Below are 25947 nucleotides of genomic sequence, written 5' to 3' on the forward strand. Positions count from 1 at the left end.
ACACAAACAAACAAATGGATCAAAAAAGTAAGTGATTCACAGTTATAACAGTGAGACTGTTATTATTATTATTATTACGGGTATCTCCATGGAGTCAGTAGACTCATCGCGGGAGACCCAAACTAGCAAAACAATATCTGTCATATCTCTTCTTGAATTCATTTACAGACGAAGAGCTCACAACTAAGTCAGGCAATGAATTCCACTCATTCACCACCCTCCAGGCAAAAAACCTTGTTCTGACACCTTTGTTAACCACATCCTTCTTTAATTTCCAGAGATGACCTCTTGTTCTTCCATCACTATCACACAGCTGAAACATTTCCCCTGCATCAATCCTATAAAAACCTTAATTTGAATGTTTCTATCATATCCCCTCTTCTTCGTCTATCAACCAATCTCTGCAATACACAAGCTCTCAATCTATCAATGTAGGGAGCATTGTCACTCTTCTCTGAACCCTCTCCACAGCCTCCTCATCTCCAAGGAATCCAGGTGACCAGACCTGAGCACAGTAATCCAAATGTGGAAGTATCAATGCTTTATAAAGGGGAATAATAACCTCTTTATCTCTGGATGTCAGTGTGTTCCTCAACAACCAAGTAATCCTATGTGCAATCTTGGACACCTTAGCAATGTGTCCTCTGAACTTCATCTCCCTATCTACCAATACCCCTAAGTCCCTAGCCTCATCAATCTCTTGGAGTACCTTTCCATCGATGTAGTACACAGCTGGTAATCTTTTAATCCCAAAATGCATGACTTTACACTTTTCCACATTGAACTGACATCCATTTTCTTTTGCCCATTTTAATAGCTTATTTAAATCCTCCTGCAAACTTTCAACATCAGCTTGATTTTTTATTGCACTACACAACTTTGCATCATCAGCAAACAACTGAATATCTCCCTTTAAGCCGTTTCCTATATCATTTATATACAAATTAAACAACATTGGCCCAAGCACAGAGCCCTGAGGCACACCACTGGTCACCTGCCTCATTCTGGACTCGGCTCCTCCAGACACCACCTTATGGTATCTCTCCCTGAGCCATTCTCCTATCCATATCACCAATTTAATATCCATTCCCATCTGCTCCAATTTGCGTAACAGTGTTCTATGGGGTATCCTGTCAAAAGCCTTAGCAAAATCCAGAAGTACCACTGTGTAGCCAGTTCCTTTGTCCAACTCAGATGTTATTCTATTATGAATAGTTAATAGATTGCTAAGGCAGGATCTACCTTTAACAAAACCATGTTGGCCTCTATAGAGTATCATATCCTGATCCACCCATTCTTGAATTTTGTCTTTAACCAACTTTTCCAATACTTTTACCACTACTCCTGAGATGGTGATTGGTCTGTAATTCAATACCGCAGTTTTAGAGCCACCCTTATGCAAAGGAACCACTTTGCCTAACTTCCACTCCCTAGGGACCATACCAGAGTTCAAACTTGAATTAAATATCCAGGTAAGAGGGGTTGACAATTCATTTGCACATTCACGCAACACCGGAGCTGATATTCCATCTAAGCCTACCACAGTGTTTGCATTTAAGTTTTGCAATATATTTAATACCTCTGATTCTTTAGCTTCAATTCTCACATTAGGTATTGCTATAGGTATAGAGATATCCTCACTTGGGTGATAGACTTTTGAAAAGTGATCACTCAGTAACTCGACTATTACATCTGATTTTGTCACCTCAATACCATCAGCACCCACTAAGGTTATCCTTCCGAAGTCATTCTTCCTCTTACTTGCCACATAGCAGAAGAACTCTTTGGGATTACCCTTGATCTCTTTGGCTAAGGTCTTCTCATAATCTGATTTAGCTTTTCTTACTATGCTGGTAACCTTCCTAGCTTGAGCCTTGTACTGCTCATGGGTGTCCTGATCGCCTTTCTCCTTGTAAATTCTCCATAACATTTTCTTTTTTTGCAGTTCAAGCTTGATACTACTGCTCATCCATCTAATGCCTGCCTTGTTTGACCTCCTGACCATGGGGACACATTCTGATATTGCTTTCCTCAGATACCCGCTGATTTTATCCCAAGCACTGCTAACATCTTTCCCTTGCAATATGTTCTGCCATGGGATGGCTGCAAGCTCACTCCGAAGCTTGTTATAATTGCCTAACCTGTAGTTCTGTACATACCCCTTCTTAATAGAAAAATCCACAGATTTTGCAACCTCCCAAGTCAATACCACATGATCGCTTTCACCAACTGGAGGTAACGAGGACACCTTACTTATGCATATATCTCACACCACGTGTCCCTTCAGTTACGTGCTGTTTCAAGTAATTATCTCGTAGAAGATGTATGAACTCCATTTCCTTTTTGCTACGTGATATTTCCTCCTTCCAATTGATATCACCATAATTAAAATCCCCCATAATAATCACTAAGCCTTCACTCATTGCACTAAGTTGCTGATGCATGAATTCAATATCTCCCCCCGTACTCCCTGGCCTATAGCAGCATCCAACTGTATATTTGGTTGCATTGGTCACTATTTCGCACCAGACTGCCTCAAATGAACTTTCATTCACATGTCTATCATCATGATATACTACTTTCTTTGGCTGCAACACATCAGCTATCATCAACAGTACTCCTCCTCCTGTTCTATCTTCTCTATCCTCCCTGAAAATACTGTACCCATCACATTCAATTCCAGTGACCACATCTTCTGCTGACAGCCAAGTTTCACTAATGCCTACAACTTTTGGTGAGATTTCACTGACTAATGCCAAAAATTCTTCTCTCTTATTTCGAATGCTTCTAGCATTGGTATACAAAAATTGCAGATTCCCTCTAGATCTTGTACCGGCTTTAGAACTGAAATATTAGTCACTAACTACCGTAGTCCTATGCCGATTTTTATCCCCTCTCTTCTGCAATTTATTCTGCCTATAAGGATCAATAGATACACAATCAGTGCTAAAGTTTCTCTCTCTTACACTCAACCTTTTCAATATTAGTTTCCCTGCCCAATAACTTCAACCTATTCAGAAAACAATAACTTCTTCAATCGCTTATGTCCTTCCATGTTAAGATGCAGTCCATCTCTAGCATACAACTGCCTTTTTCCTTCAAACACACTCCAAACATCAACAAACTCCAGACCTCTTTTTCTGCACATTCTTGCAATCATATCATTCATTATCATTGCTCGTCTACTTAACTCGTAATTGTCAAAACGAGGCAGCACACACACTATTCTCCCATTGACACTTTTCCTCTTCACAATATCTAATAATGTTCTTAAATCTTTTCCTACCCGATTTATACTACCTCTCAGGTCATTCGTACCTACCATAACTATCATCTTGTCTGCTTCATGCCCTCTCTTTATTGCTAAAGCCACTCTTTCTATTGTCCCATCAGCCAAGCACTCCTCATGCATACCACTCTCCATACCCTTAATCATAGAATCACCATATATTTTACCACTCTTAACTTCATTCAAGTCCACGCTCATGGACTCATTCTCTACACTATTCAGCATGACTCTCCCAGCTTCATTACTCAACTCTCTATTACTTACCTCCCCACTCTCACTACATCTCATTTCTTCTAGGCCACTTGTGGTTTTATTATGTTGACTCCCAATCACTCCCATACTATTTATTACTAAATCATTCACCAAAGACTCACCCATATGTAATCCTGTTCTAGTTACTTCAGCTAAAGTAATCTAAAGTTATGTCAGTATACTGATGTAAGGAGTTCAATAAACAAGGGAACTGAATTTATGCTGACTGAGTCAGTATGCCCAAAGATAATTAAGTGATGCATGGTTATCTGAGGATGATATGTTGGGAATAAAAATGGAGGAATAGGAATAAAATGGGGGAAGGGATGTTATTGATGATAGCTGATGAACTGCAGCCAAGGAGAACTGAAGTTGTATCGCAGGATAGTGAAAAGAGCTCATTTGAGGCTAATTGGTGTGAGATTGAGACTGGCAGAACAAAATATACAGTTGGGTGCTGCTATAGACCAGGTGATGGAATTGATGGTGGAGATAGTATGCATAAACAAATTGATGAAATGAGCGGAAGGAAGGTAATTATTATGGGGGATTTCAACTATGGTAACATTGAATGGAAGGAGCAGAGGACACATGTGAGGAAGGAAATGGATTTTATTCAATTATTAAGGGATAACTATCTGGGACAGCATGTAATTGAAAATACTAGGGGTGTGAGAATGCTTGACCTGGTAATAGCATCTGAGAATTTGACTGTAATGAATATGACCATGTTGCCACCTATTGGTGAGAGTGGTCATAAGGTTCCACACCTTTAGCCACCTCCCAGGTGGCTAAAGGTGTGGAATTTTCGATTCAGACAGGGTATATGTGGAATTACCGTGCTGGCAAGTATGACAAGCTTAGGAGATTGTGTGGTTCAGTGCCATGGCACGTAAAACTGCAAGGTCTGGATGTCGAGAGAGCATGGGAAGTGGTCAAGGAGCATCTACAGGAGGTTATGGCTGATTGTATACCTAGGGTCTGAATAGTAAAACAAGTAGGGGTTAAATGGATGAATAACCATTAAGCTTGAGTTGTAAAAAAAGAAACAACTGTGGAGGGAATTTAAAGAAAGAGGTGACCTGCAGGCACATGAATGGTATAAAATGCAGGCCAGAAGGGTAACGAGTGTGGTAAAAAAAGCAAAAGCGGATAATGAAAGGAAACTAGCTATGCAAGCTAAAGAGAATCCCAAACAGTTCTTTCAATAATCTGCAAGCAAAAAAAAAACTGTACACAGCAAAATGATTTTAAGGAATGACGATGGTAAGGAGGTCACTGAATCAGTCGACATAGTGGAGTTACTGAGTGAGCACTCTGCAAAAGTGTATCATCCAGGTGGTGACATTGAAAAAATGAAGGAACCATTAGTTTATACAGGAATTGTGATGAATGAAGTGGAGGTGAATAGTCTATTACAGAACCTTAATGTGAATACATCTGTGGGATTGGATGGTATACCGGCACGGGTCTTGCGTAAAGCGGCTAAAGAATTATCAGTGCCCTTGACTATGTTGTTTAATCTGAGTCTCGGATCTGGTTTAGTCCCGAAGGTGTTGAAAGAGGGGAAAATAGTTCCACTGCATAAAGGAGGATCCAAGACTACGGTTGCAAATTACTGACCGATCAGCATATCAGGAGTCGTTGTCAAGGTCTTGGAGAAAGTAGTCAAGGGAAAAATACAGGAATGGATTGATGAAAATGAGATACTGTAGGGGGAACAGCATGGCTTTGTGAAGGGTAGATCATGCCTCAATAACTTGCTCAAGTTTTATAACACAGTGACGGCTGAACTGGATAAGGGTAATGCATTTACAGTGATACTGCTGGATCTGGCTAAGGCATTTGACAAGATACCACATGGAATTCTAATCCATAAACTACAACATATGGGAATGGATATAGGGTTGGTGAGATGGATAGGTGGGGTGGTTGATGGAGAGATATCAAAGAGCAGTTTATTTAGGAGTAGAGTGTCCAAAAGACGGCCTGTGACTAGTGGTGTGCCGCAGGGTTCTGTTCTTGGACCACTGCTGTTTAATTTGTTCATTCACGATATAGGGAAGGATCTAAGAGGAACAGTTCATTTGTTCGCTGATGATGCAAAGTTGGGTAGGGCAATAGTGAATGCAGATGTCAAAATCTTGCAGGACGACTTGGATAGATTGGAGTTCTGGGCTAAGGAGAATGGATGTCAATTTAATGTGACAAAATGTAAGGTTATGCATTTTAAGGTGAAAAGATTAGCAGCAGTATACCACATTGGTGGAACTGTACTCCAGGAGATTGATGATGCTAGGGACTTGGGAGTGTTGGTGGATAGGGAGATGAAGTTTAGGGGGGGGGCACATTGCAAAAGTAGCTAAATCAGCTCATCAACTCACTTGGTTGTTGAAAAATACCTTGACGAGCAGAGACAAGCAAGTTATTGTACCTCTGTACCAAGCCTTGATAAGACCTCATCTCGACTACTGTGCCCAGATTTGGTCACCTAGGTTTCTTCTTGATGGGAAGGAGGTGGAGAGGATCCAGAGGAGAGTGACTAAGATGATAGCAGGTCTATGGAATGAACCATATGAGAACAGGTCGAAGATTTGTGGGTTGCAGAAATTAGTTGATAGGCGGAAAAGGGGAGATATGATTGAGCCATTCAAATTGCTAAAGGGTCTGTATAGGATTAATTCAGAGGATATTTTTGAGACCAGGACTGGTGGGGGGGGGAGAGAGAACTAGGGGACACCTATGGAAGCTGAGCAAGAGTGTGGTTAGCAGGGGTTTTAGAGCTGGGTTCTTTACTTTTAGAGTGGTAAATGAGTGGAATAAACTGCCAGAGTCTGTTGTGGGTACTATAACGGTGATTGAGTCAAGGCAAGGTATGATAGATACTGTGAGAATGTCGTATAGTCGTGCGGACATGATGTTTAGGGCCTCCCTCGATGAGTCTAAGGACTCCCTGGAGTTGCCCGTAATAATAATAATAATAATAATATAGAATTTTCTGTAAGGATAGGTAACAAGGATGCTGAAAAGTTGTGATAATCACCATGATGGAACTGAGGTAGAACCATTAACTTACACATTATTCTACATATTCTTCGCAAAGTGTTATACACTTGTTATAACACTGCTGCATCATTTGCAATCCTCTGGGGGAAAAAGTATTACCCTTGTTGCACAAACCAGTGATTTTTGTTCTAGGTGTTTATCAGTACTTTTCAGCCCCCCCCCCTTCATAGATAAAAAGGAGAGGAAGTGCTGTTAATGATAGCACAGAAATTGTGTTATATATATATATATATATATATATATATAATAGTTAATGTAGCAAGCACTGATTGGGAAAGGTAAATTGTGGACTGGAAGGAGGAGATAGTATGGGAACAATTTGTTAAAATTTTGATGGATAACTACTTTAAGTTTGTGATGGGAGTAATATGAGGTTTTAGTATGTTAGATTTAGTAATATCCTCACAAAATGTAGTTGTTAAAGAGGTAATGTGGTTCTTTAATGAAAATCTTGCAGTGAAAAAAGTTCCTAGGAATGAAACAAAAGCAAATAATACCACTCCATAAGCATGGTTCCAGGATAGAAGTTTTCAATACTGGCCATGATACATGTGTATCAGTAGTCAGTCTATTTGTGACAATGCCTATATCACCCAAAACTATGCCTATTTGCCCAATGAATTACAAAATGAGTCAAGTTAAATTATAATGTACTAAATGTGTTTTTGAAAGGTATGAAAATTAATGAAAAAATTTCAATAATTAATTTATAACTTTGCTAATAATTCTGAAAACATAGATTTAATATATATATATATATATATATATCCTGTACATCCTACTGCTAATATCAATGAATGCTACCTTTTCTGAATGCTGTCCATGTTTGCTAACAGCTGAAGAAAAATGAATGATGAATGCCAAGTGCTATGCAGAAAATAGAAAGTCAAAAACTTGGTTGAAAGAGGCTATCTTATCATATTGTTTAAAAGATTGAAGATCATGTAATTTAGATGTCCCAAGTAGCAGGGATGGTGAGGTATTTCAATGATACTTCTGGCACTAAAATTAAAGCAGAAGAAAACTGATATCTGACCCTTATCAACACATCTGGTATCTTTAATTCAAAGATTTTCACTGAAGAATCAGTGAATAAAAAAAAAAAAAAATGGTATCTTCATTTTCTGCAATGTTTTTTATTATTATAAATTATATATACATTATGCAAAAATAAGTAATGGGATATCTTGTTTTAGAAAGAAACAAAGTATATTCTAATCATCATATGCTACTTATAAAGTAAACAGATGTACACCTAGAATCGACCCTATATCTGCACTCTACTAGGGAAAAGAATGTTACAGATTTTGCAAGAGATGTTATCATAGGATGCAATATTGACTGCCTATTCATTTGTGAGGTGTTAATTTATCAAGTGTTAATTACATCAAGGAACCAAACAGTGCTCACAAGGATGACATGAAAATCTTTGCAGTCTAACTGTGGCAATGATCAATCAAACAACACTCAAAAAAATCTATGGACTCAGGTTAGGTACAACACTACATTAACAGCTGCACAGTCTCTGTTTCAATAGAATGGCAGCTGTATATAATAATAATAACAAACCAAAAACAAATCATGGCTATCACACAGAAAATATTGACATAATGAATATTGTAGCTGTAATAGAGCAACTACAACTACAATATGCCCATTACATGAAGCAACAAATCATGTGATACACCCTGTTCTGATTGGATGAACAATTGTGGGTGTACAAAATACCAAGACAATGCTTTGTGTTCAGTGTTCATGCTATAAACTTGGACCTTGGTTGTAATGCTTGAAAGAAAGATGTCTCTTTCTTAAAACACCTCAGGAACAAATCTGATGTTGGATCTGGGCAACACACACACACACACACACACACACACCAATTGTTGGATGCACTGAAAGGTGTGAGTATGCACAGGCATGTGTGCAATTTAGGTTTTTGTGAAAGTGCTGTCCTATACTTATTTCAATATTGTGTATTTCACATATGTCTTTAAATATAATTTCTTAATACAGATTTATTATTATTCAGGACAACAAAGAAGTCGCAAGACTCATCATAGAAGGTCTATCTTAGACAACAGAAAGTCTATTATGCCCTTGACACACTCTTAGGCAATGCAGCACTCCACAGTCCAAACCCATCCTCCACACAAAAAAACTGCCCCTCATCCTCTTACTCATCACTTTTGAAACTTCCAGGGATGCCCCCCCCTTATCTTTGTTCTTTACTCTTCTACTACCATACCAAATGTCGATCTGGTAAATACCTGCCAAACATATCAACCATGTCATCCTTTATCCTCTGTCCATCAAACTCTGCAGTATGCATGCTACCAGTCTATCCTGATAAGCAACAGTATATAGTACTGATATCTTGTTTATTACCTGCCTCTGTATCTACAACAAGGTTATGTTATCTCCTTCAAATTCCAGGGATCAAATATGAGCACAATAATCCAGATCACGTCTCTGCTGGCCAATATCCTTCTTGGTATTGCATCAATTCTCTAGCTTATCTTCACCACCTTCACAATATGTCACCTGAACTTCTAACAACAATCACCTGAAGAATCCTTATCTCCTCTACTTCCTCTAATAAAGTTCTACCAATAGGATGCAGCCTCCCATCAGTCAATCCCAAATTCAAGATCTTATATTTCATTGAAACTAAATTGACATCCTATTCATCCATCCACTTTTCCAGATTATTTAAGCTTCTTAAGTAAAAAGGAATAAATAAATAAAAACGTGAATATTTTTGACTGTTTACTGAAGAATTTAATATATACATATAGACAGAGTGCATGTGTGCACATGTACATACACATAAGCTCTGACAGTGTTGGCAGATTAGAAGATTTATCCACTTAACATAGATCTAGGAAATAGAAATTCTGCATAAAGGTAGCTTTTGATTATATTTACTAATGGAAAAAAAAAAAAAAAAAAACTTAGAACTCAAAATTTTTTGTTTTTAAGAAAATTCAATCCAAATATGAGACACCTGATGTTCTGTTTTTTCAAGAAATTCTACAGAAATGCCTATTAGGAATATGCATATTAAAACTATATCCACAGCATGCACCCATTAATGAATAAAAGGAATAATATATATATATATATATATATATATATATATATATATTATTCCAAGAACCAGATATTAGCCCAATAATCTATATGAGTATGATTAAAGCTTTACAATGAAACCACCTCTTATTTCTGCTGGTCAACATCCTTGATATTGCAGCAATCCTCTGGGTTATTTTCACAACCCTCAACAATATGTCTGCTGAACTTCAAACTTCTATCAGCAATTGCCCCAAGATTCCTTGTCTTCTCCACTTTTGGTATAAAGTACTTATTCCATTAGTGTAAAGTTCTACCAACAGAGTATGCTGCCTCTCATGTGTATATATGTAAAACTAAAGAAATTCCAGCATAAAACCATCACTAAAATTTGCAATTTTCCAGATCTACTTTCGAACTGGTTTCAATTCTTGAACATGTATGCATGTCTAGAATTGAAACCAGTCTCAAATCTCAATTGAGTCCACACACTCAAGGGAAGTTTTACTCAATATTGATATATAAATGTAATTTGAGTAGTCCACAGTCTATAGAAAATTTAGACATTTATTATTCTGCATTATAATTTATGTTGAAAAACACTGGACTAAAGGCTGATGGTAGGAGGGAAACCTATTGATGTTCTTTTAAATGGAAGCAGGTAACAGATGAAATAGTGAAGTCATGAATGTTTTAATTTCATTTCCATTAAATATGTATAATAAATTCACGCTTTAACTCTCCATAAACAACAAACTCTCTAGATGGTTATATTTAAACTCATTTAAAACTTAAAAAATAAATTTGAACTTTCAAGATTCTTCATTATTAAATATGGTTCATCATTAAACAGTGCTTCTTCAATTGCCTAATGGAATCCTCAGACAATAAATTCCACTCACAGTACTCAACAAGCAAAAAAAAAACCTGCTCCTCACTCCCTTTTATGCATAATTTTCAATGATAGTTTCATTTTGTCCCTATTTCTCTCTACTCTAAAAAATATTTTCTACATTAATCTGGTATAAACTTCTCAACTGTGCATGGTTCAATCATATCACCCATCCTCTTCCAATTTACCAGGCTCTGTCATTTCCTCAATCTGTTCTATTCAATTCCAGACCTTGTATTATTTTAATTTTTCTTCTCTGGAGCCTTTGCAAAATGTTTTCTTTCTTCAAAATCTCAGTGAATAAATCTGTACACAGTAGTCCAAATGTCACCTGATCATGGCCTTATATTCACATAGTGGATCTAAAATGTCAATATCTCATTATTGCCATAATCCATTGTCCTCAATTCTCATAACATGGCTCCTGAGTTAAGTGGCAAGGCATCCTTTGATACCTCACCACCAACTGAATATAGCATCCCATCCCATCCCGTCCTCAACTTCTGATTTCAAAACCTCATACAGCTGATTTTCACTACAGCAAACATTATTATAACAAATTGAATTGCTATAACAAACTATTGAAAATTTCTAACTAAAACAAAATAGGCCAATACCATGCTAAACAAAATTTACTATATCAAAGTATTCACTATACCAAACAAATCCTGTAATTCTTAGGAGTCTGATATCACCTGTATACTGTAATGCTGAACTATCGGCCCACATAATCCATTCAAATCCTCCTGGGGAGCCACAATATCAATTTTCCTCATTATCACTCCCCAACTTTACATCATCCATTAACAGCTGCATATCTCCATTTAAACCTGTTCCAATATCATGAATATATAAGTTAAATAACAGGACTCTTTGACACTTAAATGACAAACTTGAGATTGGATAATGAATGAGGGCATCAGCCTTCCTTCTCTAATAACCTTGCAAGTAAGAGTGATATTAACATGGCATTTCTTTAAAATTTAGACTTTAAATTTTAAAAAGTATGTGAAACCATATTATTATTATTATTATTATTATTCAGGCCTCCATGGAGCCAAAAGACTCATCGTGGGAGGTCCTTCCTAAGAACATAAAGTCTGTCAAGACTCATTGAGGGGAGGTCCCCCCCTAAGAAACACAAAGTCTATCATACCACTCCTTAAACTCATTGACCCTCGCTCTCACCACTCCATCAGGCAATGCATTCCACGGTTCAACCACCCTCCATGAAAAGAAACCACTCCTCACCCTCTTGCTCACAGTTTCCTTTTGTAACTTCCAGGGATGGCCTCTTGTCATCACTCCTTCCGGCTGTTCAACCAAGCGAAAGAACTCCCCAGTGTCAACCCTGTAACCACCTCTCAACAGTTTAAAAGCCTCAATCATATCACCTCTCCTTCTTCTATCCACCAAACTCTGCAGTCCACATTCCCTCAGCCGATCCTCATAACCAAAATTGTACAGTCCTGAAACCATCTTTGTACCCTTTCCACAGTTAATTTATCCCTTTCAAATCCTGGGGGACCAAATCTGAGAACAATAGTCCAAGTGTGGTCTGATCAGAGACTTACAATGGAATGATAACCCTTTTATCTCTGCAGGTCAGTGTCCTTCTCATAATTGCAGCAATCCTCTGTGTTACCTTCACCACCTTTGCAATATGTCCCCTAAATTTCAGGTTTCTATCAATCATCAACCCCAGATCTCTTGTCTCCCCTACTTCCTCCAGTATAACTCCTCCCACAGAGTATGCAGCATCCCCCTCGATGTTTCCCAAACCTCAAGACCTTACATTTTGCTGCATTAAACTGACACCCCCATTCATTTCCCCATCTATCTAGCTTATTCAAATCCTCTTGCAGGGCTACCACATCTGCACTATTACTAATAATCCTTCCCAGCTTCGCATCTTCTGCAAACAACTGAATATCCCTTTGCAATCCACTGGCAATGTCATTGATATAAAGGTTAAACAATATAGGTCCTAGTACTGAGCCCTGTGGGACCCCACTTGTAACCCTCTACCTCCTTGAAACTTCTCCACCATACACAACTCTCTGATACCTATCAGACAGCCAATCCTGAATCCAGTTGACCAATCTGACATCCAGACCCATGTGCTGCAACTTAAATATCAGCTTATCATGTGGCCCCATGTAAAATGCCTTCACTAAGTTTAAGAAAATTGCAGTATATGCCTTTCCCCTCATCTAATGTTCTTGTAACTTTATTATAAAAGGCAAGCATATTGTTAAAACGAGAGTGCCCTTTCACAAATCCATGTTGACTCTCACAGATAACATTACCCTCATCTGCCCAATGCTGTATATGGTCCCTCATGACTTTCTCCAAGATCTTAACAACTACTAATGACACACAAACTGGCCTATAATTAGACACTTCCAGTCTATTACCACCCTTATGCAATGGCACTATCTTACCTTCCTTCCATTCCCTGGGCACCTTTCCCGCAGCCAGACTTTCATTGAAAAGACAGGTTAAAGGTACTGTCAGTTCCCTAGCACATTCTCTCAAAACTCGTGGTGAAATACCATCCAGTCCCAACGCTTTACTGACATCCAGAGTACTCAGTATCTGAAACACACTCTCCTCCTGTACCTCTAAACCTCGAACCTGCCCTATCCCTCTAGCATTAAAACTGACTCCTCTAGGATGAAATACTCCAATAAAGTGTTCATTGAACAATTCCACTATGTCCTCTGCATCAGTCACTCTATTCCCATTTTTATCCCACAATATCATTCTTCCACAGTCATTTCTCCTCTTACTGGCCACATAGCTAAAAAATTCCCTAGGATTTTCTTTGGATCTTAGGGCCAATCTCCTCTCGTATTCCAGTTTCGCTTTCCTTACCACACTAGTCACTCTTCTGGCCTGTGTCTTATGTTCTTCATGCATCGTCTTTTCACATCTCTCCTTATATCTCTTCCATAGCCTCTTTTTCGCATGCAATTCCTGTTTAATATTGTTTGTCATCCACTTTACTCCAAATTGTGTCCTCTTTTTCACTCATGGTATACAACTTACCATTGCTGCTAACAAATATTCTTTCACAATTTCCCATGCACTAATGATATCCTGGCCTTCCAGGTTCCTCCCTGCAAGAAACTTCCCAAAGTTGACGTCTAAGACTATTATAATCACCTGCTTTATAATTCCACATAAGTTCCCATCTCTTTGATACTCCTGCATGTCTATTCATTTTCCAAGTTAAACCATATGGTCACTCTCTCCAACTGGTGGGAGAGATGTCATCTCAGTTATTATCAACTCTTCTGATGCTATAACCAAATCCAAAACTCTTGAACCTCTTGTTCCCTCTGTTACATGTTGCCTAAGACATTTGTCCCTCAAGAATTCTAGAAATTCCATTCCCCTATTGCTACATGCATCTTCCTCTCTCCAATTTATACTACTGTAGTTAAAATCTCTCATAACAATCATTCTGCTTGCACTTGCCAAACTTAACTGTCTAAACATCTCCTGGTCCCCATCCTCTGTGCTCCTTGGTCTGTAGCAACACCCCACTAAATATCCTATCTTGTCCACCGCTGCCTCACACCATATGCTCTCAAAATCATTTGTCTCACTGCCTTCCAAAGCCTCCACTCTTAGAGGACATAGGTCGTCACTTATCATAAGCAGTACCCCACCACCACGCTTTCCCCTCCTATCCTGCCGAAAAATGATGTATCCAGCGACTTCTATTCCTGTTATTATATCCTCTTCTGTCAACCACGTATCAGTAACCCCAATAGTTTTTGGCCAGGCTAATGCTCTCTGCGCCACTTTATACTAATGCCAGGACACTCCTGGTATTAGTATAAAGCATATAAATGCCATTGTTTCTATACCTAGCATTATCCCCTCTAGACTCCACTGGGCTCAGTGTTACCTGATGTCATCTCCCTTCTCCCAAGTATCCATTCCCACAAGAGGCCACCCCTTCTATCATCCTCCCTGGGACACACTGACTCATTCAGAACAGCAATCTCTCCAGATGCCTACGTCCTTCCTCATTCAAATGTAAGTGGTCTCTCGCATACAAATCCTCTCTTTCCTCAAACGCACTCCAAGCATCCACATATACCAGTCCTCTCTTGTCACACATTCTAGCTATTATGTCATTCAATATTACTGCTCTTCTGCTCAGCTCGTCATTATCATACCTAGGCAACATGCACACTATTTTTCCTCTCTCTGTCTTCTTCCGTAAAGCCTCATGCAAATATCTCATATTTCTCACTGCCCGACTTACATTACCACTCAAGTCATTTCTTCCTACCATCACAATCATCTCATCCACCCTTTCACCTCTCTTAATTGTCATAGCCACCCTTTCTATTGTTCCTCCTGACAAACACTCCTCATGCATCCTATCTCGAACATCACGGATCATTGAGTCGCCATACATTATACCTCTTACCATTCCCTCTCTCTTATTGTTTCCATTCTCTCCTCTTCTTTCATTCCCATAGGTCTCTCTCATTCCCTCTCCTCTACTGCTATTCTCTCTTCTAGCATTCCCATACCTCTCTCTCTCCTACTACTGTTTCCATTCTCTCCTCTTCTAGCACTCCCATACATCTCTCTCATTCCCTCTCTCCTACTACTGTTTCCATGTTCTCCACTTCTAGCACTTCCATATCTCTCTCTCTCATTCTGTCTCTCCTACTGTTTCCATCCTCTTGTCTGCTAGCATTCCCATACCTCTCTCTCTCATTCCGTTTCTTCTACTGTTTCCATTCTCTCCTCTTCTAGCACCCCCATACCTCTCACTCATTCCCTCTCTTCTACTGTTTCCTTTCGCTCCTCTTCTAACACTCCCAAAATTCTCTCTCTCTCCCCTACTCTGATTCGCCTTGCATTTATCTCTTCCATTCTCCTAATCTTATCTTTCATACTTCTGCTCTCATTCACAAGACATTCCACCTCTTCTTTCAGCTCATCTATCTCCCTCTGCAGGTCAGTCACTCAATCTAAATTCACTCTCCCAAACAAAACCATCTCCTAAACTTTCACAGTCACTCACACCTTTCACACTATCAACTATTATTTTCTCATTCATATATATATTTTTTTCATTCTCTCCTATCGCACTACTTGTCTTCCTACATTCATTTCCCATTCCTGGAGCAACAAGGTCGGATATTGATATTTCTAATGCACTTATTTCCTCCAACTGCCTGCATTTTGCGCACATACGCTCTCCGCTCTCTTTCACAAGCCACATATCCAATTCCCGAGATGCATACATGCCGCAAGTACTGCATGCCACAAAGTCCCTTATGATATTGCTTATAATAGAGTTCTTAAATGGCGGAAGACTTGGCGATACGCCACTTGTTACTGCAGCTGAATCCACCATCATTCCTTACTTCAGCAAATTATGTAGATATCAGACTTTGAAGATGCTAGGAGAAATATTATGAAAGGAGGAGGATGAAAGTTTTTTCACTTGGTTATACTATAAATTAAAGGTACCAAGAAATTATATTCTCGGTTTCATCCTTTATCCAAGTGTAAGCAAACAAAGTTTGTGTGTGAAGTAACTTCACAACTGGGATACTTGTATATAGAGTAACATTTAAGTAACTTAAATGTTTCTACATATCCCACCTTTTTTGCCTATCAACAAACTTTTTCAATCTACAGAACACTCAATCTATTCTCATAGGAAGAATTCCACAGACCACTCACATCTGGATCCTTTTCCATCACTTCCTTATCCCAAGAATGACTTCACATCAGTTGACTTAGTATCCCATAATGCAATGCACATATCCTTAGGGACATGTATAATGCACTACCTCAGTATATGTTTTTACATATACTGAGGCTTCATCAGTGGCAGCCAACAGCAGTCTTTAAAAAAATTCATTAAAACAATCAACATGGTGAATAGTGCTTCCTATGTACTTCCTCAAAAAAAAAATTACTGTTGATAGATTTTATATATTGAGTATTCAGGCCAATGCATAAAGATACAAATAATAAGTTATTAGTAGTATATTTATTATTACTTCCAAGCCTCAATGCAGTCTGAAGACTCATTGTGGGTGCTCAAACACTCACATATCACAATAACTATCATAGCTTGCCCTAAAGACATTCAGCATGGGAGCACTCACTACCCACTCTGGCACTGCATTCCACTCATTCACCATCTACCATGCAAAACAATAAATCTACTTTTCATTTCATTAATTATATGTCCTTTGTACAGTTTTCAGAGATGACTGCCAGTTCTCCCATTACCTATGCAATAATTCCCCTGTATCTATTTGATAGGCACTTCACTAGTTTATATGACTCAATCATAATTATTAGCATTGTATAGGCACCATGGAATCCTAAGATCCACTGGTGGAGGCCAAAACCATCAACACAATATCTATCATACTTCTCCTTAAAGCCATCAACAGACAATGCATCTACAACTGACTCAGGCAACTAATTCCATTCATTCACCACTCTCTCAGCAAAAAATCTATCCCTCACACCCTTGCTAACCAACTCTTACCCAACTTCCAGAGATTACCTCTTTTTCTACCCCCTCTAGCCAAGTGCTGAAACATTTTCCCTGAATCAATCCTATAAAAGTATTTAAGTAACTTAAATGTTTCTACATATCCCACCTTTTTTGCCTATCAACAAACTTTTTCAATCTACAGAACACTCAATCTATTCTCATAGGAAGAATTCCACAGACCACTCACATCTGGATCCTTTTCCATCACTTCCTTATCCCAAGAAATCCAGGTGACCAGACCTGAGCACAGTAAACCAGATGTGGTCGTATCAAGACTTTATAAAGAGGAATTAACTACCTTATCCTTGCTTGTTAGTGTTCTTCAATAACCAAGTAATCCTATGAGTAACCCTGGCCACTTTAGCACTATCTGCTATTACTATCCCCAAATCCCTGGCTTTTTCCTGGAGTACAGTTCCTTTAATGTGATACCTAGCTTGTAATCTTTGTATCCCAAAATGCATAACTTTACACACTTCCACATTAAATTGACATCCATTATGTTTTGCTACTGTCAGCCCTATTTAAATCATCTGCAATCTCTCTCTCTACATCACCTTCATTAATTATTACCCTTCCCATCATTGCATCATCAGCAAACAATGGAATATCTTTCTTCAAACTATTTCCTATATCATTTATGTACAAATTAGAGAGCAGTGATCCAAGTGCAACACCCTGCATTGCACCATAAGACACCTGCTTTCTCATATATATACTACTTTTTGGCATCTATCCATCAGCCACCCTCTTATCCACAAAACCAGTGTCATATCCATCCCCATTTGTTGCAGTGAGTGCAACAGAATTCCATGTGGTATTCTGTCAAACGCCTTTGCAACATCCAGCAATATCATCACATAACAAATCTCGTTATCCAACTCATTTGTCCCTATTATAAAAGGTTGGTAGATTATTAAGGCATGATCTTTTCTTGGATTCTGCTTCTCCATATACTACTTTTATTATCTGTCCATCAGCCACCCTCTTATCCACATAGCTAGTGTCATATCCATATTTTATCCATCCCCGGGTGGCATGGTTGGCCGAGTGGTTAGCATATCTGCTCTCAAGCCAAAAAAACTGCGAGTTCGAATCCCGACATGGATGTTTGTGATTGCCTGTGGTAGTGGTGAGCAGTAGATGATGATGGTAGTTGCTGTTCGCTGTAGTTGGCGAATGACATGGTGGTGGAGATGGAGAGTTGTAGAGTAGGTGCCCTCCTCTCGATGAGTCTTTGGACTCCTTGGAGGTGTCACGTAATAATAATAATAATTTGTTGCAGTGTCTGCTCTTGCAGAGCTGCAAATAAAGAAAAATGTTGTAGAGGGTATATAAGGAGAAAGGCGCCCAGCTAACTCACGAACAGTGCAAGGATCAGGTAAGAAAGGTGACCAACATGATACAGAAGACAGAATGAAGCTGTGCCACACCTCATTGAGTATCATTCCTGAATTCTCTTTTGGACCAACTTTTCCAGTACTTTTACCACCACTCCTGAGATACTAAATGGTCTAGAATTTACTACCATAGACTTGGATCCTCCTTTATGCAAGGAATTATTTTGCCCTTCTTCCACTCTCTTGCAACTTTGACAGAGCTGAGACTTAAACACCTAGTCAACAGCCTCACCAATTTCCTTCACATTAAAATGTGAACCAATATCCCATCCAATCCCACAGATATATTTGCATTCAGATTCTGCAATATACTGAGTACTTTCAATTCTTTAACCTCTAATCTCACATCAGTCACTGTCACCTCTGTCATAGCATTTCACTTGGATGTATACCCTTGCAAAATGATCACTCACTAGCTCAACAATTTCATCTCTCCCCTAAAGACATTCAGCATGGGAGCATGCCTGCATTACTTCTCTGTCACCTGCACTCATTAAGGTTATCCTTCCATAGTCTTTTTTCCCCTACTTCCATGTAATGAAAAAACTCTTTGGGATTTCCTTGCGTCTAGTCAACTAATTTCTTCTCATAATCTGATATTGCCTTCCATACCATGCAGGTCACCTTTCTTACCCAATCCTTGTATGCTCCGTGAGTTAGCTGGTTACCTTCCTCCTTATATACCCTCCACAACATTTTTCTTTGTTTGCAGCTTATGCTTAATGATACCACTGATCCATCTCACTCCTACCCAATTTACCCTACTGACCTTGGGTATACAGAGTGATATTGCTTTTGCTTCCTCCAGATACCCCTTGACTATTCCCCCAAGCACTGTGAACATCCTTCCTTTGTAGATATTTATGCCATGGTACTGCTTCAAGCTGCCTCCTAAGTGAATTGTATAATTACCTGCCTCGTAGTTCCACATACTTCTTAACTGGGATTTTCCATGTTTTGCTACCTCCCAAGTGAAGACCACGTGATCCAAACGGAAGCAATGCAGTCACCTTAGTTATGAACAGGTCTTCTGATATTATAGCAAGATCCAACGCTCATACCTCTCATGGATAAGAGATGAACATCAATATAAATAAAAATAAAATATAAATATGAACATAAATATATACATAAATATGAAAAATGCAAATCACTCCGTTTATGCAGACCAAGCTTGAATTAGATTTACAGTATGACAATCCCTTGCAATAATGTACTATCAGATCAAAGAATTAAGACTGAATTATGTATGCATTTCTAAAAACTAAATTTTGCATACATTTCATAACAGAAATTTTTTTTTCCACTATGATAAATCAGATACACTCAACATACCAATACATGGTGAGCTCTGTGTTCATGTTTGGGCATTTTCTAAATTAGTACGATACAAACGAAATACGAACAGTATTAAATCCATTATGTAAATCCCATTCCATTACGGCTATTTTTCTTATTTATAAGTCAAAACTGACATATAACACACTGGACTCAACACTGGAAAAAAATAAATAAAATAAAAAATACACACACACACACAAATGCAATTTCAGGGTGGAGCAAGTCAATTATGTTTCAGAAAGCAAGTCAATTAACTGAGAGTTCTCTGAAAATATCCACATCACTTTGAAAAAAAAAATATTAACATCGGATCTTCATGGAGTCAAAAAAAAAAAAGACTCCTCGCAGAAGGTCCACACTTTCATTAAGAAATGAGATCATTGAACCATGCCTTAAAATTAATAAATAAATAAATTTAATGTGCGTTCATATACACCAATTTCTTTAGTGTAGATGCAAACTGAGAATATCTGAAAAAATGATCACAATGATATGTGACAAAATTGGTTCGGGGGGGGGGGGGGATAGGATAAAGTCATAAACAGATATACCAACATCTCTACAAAACTTCGTAAAATTTTAGTAATGCCCTCCCTTGATGAGTCTTTAGACTCCGTGGAGGTGTCATGTAATTGTAATAATAATAATTTCGTCTTTACACTGTAACGAATATTTTCTGGCTCATTTCCAGAATAGTCAACTAATGCAAATTAATTTACCAAAACTTATTAAACTTTTCCACTCAGTTAAAAGTGTCAGCGTGAATTAACATTTACAAGTATGATAGATACTGTGCGAATGCTGGATAGTTTTTGACATGATTTAGGGCCTCCTTCGATGAGTCTAAGGACTCCTTGGAGTTGCCCGTAATAATAATAATAATAATTAACATATTCTTGCTAATTGCAATTTTATACATAAAATGAGCTAAGAACTATTTAATAGACGACGTTCAAAGTTTAAAGTACATTCCATATAACTGAAATGTCCTAAATTTCCAACGTAATCAGCATATTGAATACGTAATGCTATCATATTTCACATCATAAATGTTTTGAAAGACTGATAATTACCAACAGAAGTACAACAACTTTTTATTACCATCCCAAACAATCCCACAAACACTCGACATAAAAAAAGTGAAAAGACATAATAAATACAAAACTGATAAGTTTCATACGAAATTCAGCCGAATGCGCGCAGTTTACAGAATAAAAATACTTCAGTGAAACGTCCTTGCCAACTAGCGAAAGCAACTTGAGAAGCTGTTCGTACGTTTTCATGAAATGAACAATATTATTAGTATCACTAATCATTGCTTGCATATGTTCGTGAGGATGGAACAGTTGAAATACCTTGGAAAGACAGAATATATTCTCATTAACAACGTTAAAATAATATGATTTACTGATAATTGGATACGTTTGCTAATAACCAAAAATTCAGATCGCGGAAAACCATTTTCAAACACACAGCACAAGATCACAAATCCCTTTTTGTTATGTTACAAAACTGAAATACAGTACTTTATTTAAGAGTCGCCAAAAGCCCTTCCCCAAAATAAATAAATAAATAGAGGTGCATAATTTGATCAGACGCTTAAACGACCTAGAGGAAGCAATATCCTTGAATCTTTGTTAAAAGATACCATTGTTCCGACTTTAACACTACATTTTCAAGAACTGTTAATATCCATGACTTCCAAAGTGTGCATTTCTTACTTGCTCGTTCTTTTGTGTATGAAAAAGGGGCTATGTAATATTTCTGCTGTTTCAAAACCTCACGTGTATACCATAAAACAGCCAGCAATTTTATCCGCTGCACTGGTAAATAAATTCATAAGGTATTTTTAATGCAAAATTAGGAAATCATCGTAGAACTTTCATGGTACTCAACAATTTTTGAGTGGTATGATTTTTTTTTATCATTTATGGGTAATTGTCTTCGCCTGGAGCTGGGAAGAATCTGACAAATTTATGGATTGATTCCAGTCCATTTACATGTAAGCTTCTTCCGTAGTGTTTTACTGGATTGGCCATATTTAACTGTATGCCATTACAGAATAGGTACCGGATACGTCTTCAAATAAGAATCAAGACGAAACCATCCCAGTTACGGTTTTTGCAACGCAAAACAAGAGAGATATTATTATTATTATTATTATTATTCCTGATACCTCCAAGGAGTCCAAAGACTCATCGCAGGAGGACGCCTACAACTGTCTCTACACCTAACCTCTGCTACGAATCATCTCCATCAACGCCATCTACCGCCCACCTCCAACACTACCACAACTAGTATTTTTTGTCTGTAAATTGCGTGTGTTCTGAAGGGCCGATTTGTCTGTATGCGGGATGAGATGTCGCCAAGGAATAGAAATTAAGACTTGCGGTCATAAGATACTACTACCTTATCAACAAAATTTATTGATGAATGCAAGGTCGTCGCCAGATTAGATCGCGCCCTGAGGCAAACAATTAAATATCGCCCATGATGCATTATAAGACAACGATATAAGAAAATCTACAATTGTTATTTTGTTTTTATTACAAGAGAAATATTAATGCAAAACGATTACATAATAATGCTCTATGGGGGATATCGCACAATAAAACTGTTTATAAGCTCTTCAAAATTTAAATTATAAGCTATGTCCACCTCTATCGATATAGATGCCAGACCAACCATCTTTCTTGGGTCATTACTGTTCGCAAATAATTTTTAATCAGTTAAAGCTTGGGAAGGCTTCTTTCAGTGCTTGCTATGCTGTAGCGATGGCGCCTACCACAATATGGCTGAACGAGCGCCCTCATTAAGTCACGCCGTGAGGCAGGCTACCTCTATGCTACAACCTGACGATGGTACTGGATGTATGCTGATAGCTACAAGAAACTAAGTCATCTGGTCAGAAGCATACTGAGGCTATGACCAATGTGGCCCTGGTCATAGGTGCTAATTAATTAATAATAATAATAATAATAAAATTATTATTATTATTATTTTATTTTTTTTTTTTTTATTTTTTAGAATGGCGCAATTTTCTTTCCTGGCCATAGGCATCAAAATTCCTCACGATGGCTCTGCATCTGGTTCTGTATGCAAACCTGATTCTCAATAAGTAGGTTCAAAATAATGGGATTGAAGAAATATCACACTCTGGAACAAATGCTCAGCAAAAACCCACAAGTTCTAAAATTCTGAAATGGTTCCCAAAACGACTCTATAGTAAACGTGAAGAATGTTGGCATCCATTTCAAGAGGCATATTATAAGCCGTAATTAGAATTTTAATGTTAGATTTTCACAAATCCTGATATGGACAGATCCAGTTGATGCACCAATGAAAGAGTTTGGGGACAATAAAACTCATAATGAATTTATGAGCTGATGGAATTCTTTTATACTAGAGTAGAGTAGCAGAGTGCCCTCCCACTATGAGTCCTTGGACTCCCTGGAAGTGTCATGTAATAATAATAATAATAAGCTAATGCCTTTAATTCGCTTATAGGGAGTTGGTGAGGCCATTACACTATCTAGCTTTTGGAGTCTGAGTGGGCAGTTCCGTCTCCACTGGTAGCCAATCAGAGATAGCCGATGTCTATCATTAATTATAAGCAGCCACCGATGCAGAGACCGAAAAACAAGTGCTGCCATCTCTAGATACCTAATCCTACCAGGATATGTTACTATCTGAAATAATGTGGGTCTACGGCAAATTTTCTGGAGTTTATGGGATGAAAAACCAGAGTTTCTGGGCGAATAATCCAGCTTGCCCATGTCAGAGATCGACTAATTTGAGAACCGGTCGAAGAAAGGCATAGAAAAATTTCCTCCAGTGGGCGACAAGACTCGAACAATAAGTCTATCTTCATGTGGCTTAGCTCAAAAGATGCAAGTGCCACTTCCACTGAGCTGCATAGGCCTTTTGTCACATAAAAAAAAAAAATAATAATAATAATAATAATAATAATACAGTGCTGATGCTGTATGTAAAAGAATTCCAATACTGATTTTCAGAAAATAAAATAAAATTAAATTAAATAAATAAAAATGTGCTCAATCCTTTAAGTCCCTTATAGAGAATACGTGACACCGCTCAGTCCTATCGAGCTTTCGAAGTGTGAGGGGGGAAGTTTAATCTACTGGTAGCTGGCCAAAGACTATCACTAATCATTCATTGCATTCGGGAAGAAAAACCGCTGACAAGAGCCGCCATCTAGTGGTTCCTAATTTTATGCTTATTGTCCAAATAATGTAGGTTCTTGGTCGATTTCCTTGAGTTTACAGGATGAAAAACCCATGTTTTCCGGAGGGAAAACCCCGCTGCCCGTGTCAAAGATCGACTAACTCGGAACTGGTCGAAAAAAGGCTTAGTAAACGTTTTTCTACTCAGTTAAGAGAATCGCACCCATTAATGACTTTCTTATGCAGATATCGTACTATATAAAAGCTTCCATAGAGAATGTCTTATATCTTTAATTGGAATTTTAATTAATTTAAGGACCAAGTGAGTTTACAGTAGGTTGCAGAAAACTTTTGGTGAAAAAGTGGCGTTTGTACACCACAATACTTTGATCGCATGAAGGAAGACTTGCTTTCGTATCTATTCGGGACTAGAGGAAAAATTTTTTAAGCCTTTTTTCGACCGTTTCCCTAGTTAGTGGATCTCTGTCATGGGCAAGCGGGTTTTTTCGGGTTTTTCTTCCCATAAACTCAAGAAAATTGACCGTAGAACTCACATCATTTACAGACATTAAATATATTGTGTTAGAGACAATGGTGGCACTTGTTGAGCAGTCTCCCTTCACTGCGTGCCGCTTAATTAGTGATAACCTTGGGCCAGCTATCTCTGATTGTGTACCAGTGGAGATTGAACTGCCCACTCAGTCTCCAAAAAAGTTAGATATGGCTAAAACTGCCTCGCCTACTCCCTATATACAGGAATAAAAAGGCGTTAGCTGATTTTTTTTTAAACCAGAACTCAGTGTTAATGTTAATGTTGATACTGTCTTAAATCTTTGATACATTTGTGTCAAAGTTTCTGTTACCATAGTGGTAGACCACGAAACGTAAACCAGCTATTCGTGATAATCGTCTCTAGAGAAATGCATTTTAATCCTTTTTCGTTCCCTTCCGGAATCACTAATTCCGGAAGGGAATAAAGGTAAACGTATGGCATTTACCTTTATACCCTTTATGCCTGTGCCAGAGATCACCACTAGTGATCTCTGGCACATGCATAAAGGTAAACGCCATACGTTTTGGCATCAAGGTTATAAGAGAAAAACTCGAGTTTTTGATCTCACACATCAGAATTATATCTCACAGCACCCATTCTATTTCAGACAACAATAAGGATTATAGAAATTATGAGACAATTGCAGTCAGCTGTTGATTGACTGCAGTTGTTTGATTGTTTGAAAATACTGTTTGAAAGCCTTGGCGACTTTCAAACAATCAACTGTCATAGGTAAGCTATTAATAAGCTGACCATACATACATGCATACCGTTTTGAACGGGACACTACCGTTTTTTCTAGCTGTCCTGTCGTTTTAATAAAAATGCCAATTTTTTTAATAACAATTATAAATATACTGTACTTTAATATTGGTCAATCATAAATTATTATTCATAACCTATAATCTCATATAAATATCATGGATACCAGTAATAGAGAATTTGAATAAAACAAATACTACAGTCAGATGCATCAAATAAAAAAGACATCAAACTTTTTCCAATCGTTGTGGAGTACTTTTTGCCAAATTATGGTGTTCAAGACAAAATTATAGACTATATTTCCTTACCTCATGAAACATCCGCCCTACAGAGTGCTATGTTGAAGAAAGCAAGTGACAAATTTGCCTTACAAAATAAAATTGTTGCTTTGTTGCCAGTGGCGGATTACCCATTAAGGCAATAAGGCACGTGCCTAGGGACCCTAGGCTTTGGGGGTCCCCAAGCCAAGATATTTTCCTACAGTGTTTTAAAATAGATTAATGTTTTCAGTAAACATCATAAAAATCTTGATTATTTTACGCGAAAATATTTTCAAAACAATTATTACATTTCAATACGTATT

At 38.0% G+C, this 25947-nt stretch overlaps 1 protein-coding gene across 1 annotated transcript in view; it reads right to left on the reverse strand.

The window, feature by feature from the left end:
* Nucleotides 1-20974, reverse strand: part of Alg12 (Alg12 alpha-1,6-mannosyltransferase) — a 192349-nt gene extending 171375 nt beyond the window's left edge. The window contains exon 1 of the mRNA XM_090415859.1: nt 20939-20974. The gene's annotated coding sequence lies outside the window, so the exon portion shown is untranslated. The remainder of the gene's footprint in view (nt 1-20938) is intronic.
* Between the last annotated feature and the right edge of the window lie 4973 nt (nt 20975-25947).

The sequence above is a fragment of the Typopeltis vanoorti genome, chromosome 3, assembly GCF_054136105.1.
Source record: "Typopeltis vanoorti isolate ZY-2024b chromosome 3, IOZ_Tvanoo_1.0, whole genome shotgun sequence".
In the NCBI taxonomy this organism is placed as follows: domain Eukaryota; kingdom Metazoa; phylum Arthropoda; class Arachnida; order Uropygi; family Thelyphonidae; genus Typopeltis; species Typopeltis vanoorti.